Here is a 2,630-nt window from a genome sequence, read left to right on the forward strand (position 1 = left end):
GTTTGTAAAAGCAGTTTAAAAGTGGGTTCATGAAACTCACTATTTAGTAGATAATCAGTACTGTGTCAAATCGAGGTTTATTCGATTCGCTATCACTAGTTCCTATAATCAATATTATAATAATATTAATATTTTAATATTATTATAATCTCAACACTAAACCGGGCCGTATAACTAATCTGGGTATAGCTGGAACGCCCAGAAAGTGGCAATAGGCTTAGGTTGTGATGTTGTTCAATGTCTAATACTTAAAACCGAACTTGGCTCAGTCTTCCGTTTTCCTAGCTGAGCCAAGTTGTTCGTTTACGCGTTCTGAAAACAGTTATGGGAAAATAAGCTTGGGTAAATGTTTTGGTTAATAAAATGACTAAGTTATAAAGAAAGATCGCATATTGGGGTCCTGGATTAGCGGCGGGGCCCGTTTCCGTTTATTCAGTTTGATTTGAGTAGAAACGTGCACAATCTATCCAGATTGCCCAGGTTTCTCATAAAAAGGTTCGTTTTTACTTAATTAATCCAAAAATATAATTTTTGATCACTCTTGGTGTTTTGATATTCCCGCAGGTTCATTAATCGCGAACTTGCCGGTTTTTATTAAAATTGAATTTGTTTTATCTTCAAATTAGCATAATTAATTAACCATTAATCATTAAATTATGAAAATATAGTCACTTATCAAATAAAATATGTAGATTTTTATAAAAATATTTCTGGAATTATTTACTGGTTTATTAATTTATAAAAATTCATTTTTCCTGCTATATTTAGCCTAAAAATTGTCCGTTTATCCCAAACGATTTCCAAAAATTCCACAAAAATTCCTGAATACTCAATTTACGTCGCAAGATAATCTGTATCAATTACAGAATGTAACAAGCTCGTGCAATATTCTTTTCGGCCCAAATTCGGCTATAAAAATTTCATACGAACGCATTTGCACAAAACACAATTAAACTTTTCCAAATGCCCCCAAAGTTCATATGTGATCAAAACATACTGAATCTGAGTTCCCCACAAAATTTCATAATTTTTCAAGCATTTTAACTATTTTTCCCAAATAAACATCCCAATTCGGTAATAAATTCGCCAAATATTTTCGCATGATCAAAAAATTACCAAATTTAAACAGGGACTCAATGACATGGTCCCTAATGTCACTACAAAATTTCAAGGCCTAATAATATGCACATCGCAAACTTAACCTAAACAGCCCGTAAACGAGTGTTTCGACCTTACCTTAGCGGTTTTGGTTCGTTTCCGCCTTTCTAATCAACTTTTCAAGCTCTTGTGCCCCTATGTAGGCTAGATACAAGTCCTATATCAAAACCAAGCAATTTTTATCAAAATAACAGCCCTTGACTTAGGGTTTCGGCTAGTGTACAAAAACAAACTTTTGAACCGTAAAAATGTCGTTTCAACCCTCTAATCCGTGTTTATGGCAAAAAAAAACTATCAAAACAGGTTTCTCACCATGTGATTAAAACATGTTTATGGACCATTTTTAGGAATTTTACATGGTTTGCAATGGTTTTTGGCAATTAAATCATGTTTATATGTTATTAAACCTAATTAAACTTGTTAAAAATGATGAAAATATGAAATTACCTAAGGTTTGCTTGGAGTTTTTGTCTGGAGATTTGATGAACTTCAGATTTTCAGAAGTTTTGATGTTGAAAATATTTTCACAACATGTTATAAAAAAGAAAAGAAAACCCTTGGGGGGGGATTACCCCTATTGCGGCCGGAAGAGGGGTTGGGCCCCCTTGGGCCCAATTTGACCCACTAATCTGATTCTAAAGGCCCAAAAACGAAAAGCCCCGTCCAAATTTAGTTCAGGTTCGGTTTTGGTGCCAAAAACTTATCGGGTGCGTTAAACAGTGCGAAAACGAGTGTTTTTCGGCTAGTTTTGTGTAAATTTATAAAAACATACTATATGGTTGTAAAAATCGAAAGTATTTTCACGGATCGCTTAAAACATTTCAAATAAGTGTTTGGTAAGTCTTTTTTGGCTTAACGGATGATACAATGCTTGGTTTGTAACTATCTTTCGCGTTTAAATCTATAGCGGGTAGTTAAACGAGCATGTTTTTGTTTAACTTGTTTGCTATCGAACTAAGGCCATAATACTAATATGTTAGCTTATATTAATCGTATATCACATATAGATGGCCCCCCAGGATATCTGGGTCATAACCCGACCCGCTCGGTTAATCGTTTGTTCATTACGTAAAAAGCGTTTATTTGCTAAATTGATAAATACGTACTAAGGTGTACCTTGTTTTGGCTCAAATGTCACATTCTCCCACCGTTAGAAAATTTCATCCCCGAAATTCAATTATTCAACTTTGTCCTTGTTTGGAAATAGGTGCGGGTATTTCTTTTTAAATTCAGATTTTCGTTGCCACGTGAATTCGGGTCCTCGTTCTGAATTCCACCGAACTTTGACCTGAGAGATTTTGTTATGTATTAATTGTTTTATTTTCCCCTCTAATATTTCCACCGGTTCCTCTACGAAGTTTAGTTTTTCGTTTACGTTCAAGTCTTTTAATGGCATGATTTCGGTTTCGTCGGTTAGACACTTTTTCAGGTTCGAAACATGAAAGACATCGTGAATAGAACTCAACTCCATA

This window comes from Bidens hawaiensis, unplaced genomic scaffold, assembly GCF_021521415.1.
Source record: "Bidens hawaiensis isolate Kalapana, Puna unplaced genomic scaffold, B.hawaiensis_p1.1 tig00009711_1, whole genome shotgun sequence".
Taxonomy (NCBI): domain Eukaryota; kingdom Viridiplantae; phylum Streptophyta; class Magnoliopsida; order Asterales; family Asteraceae; genus Bidens; species Bidens hawaiensis.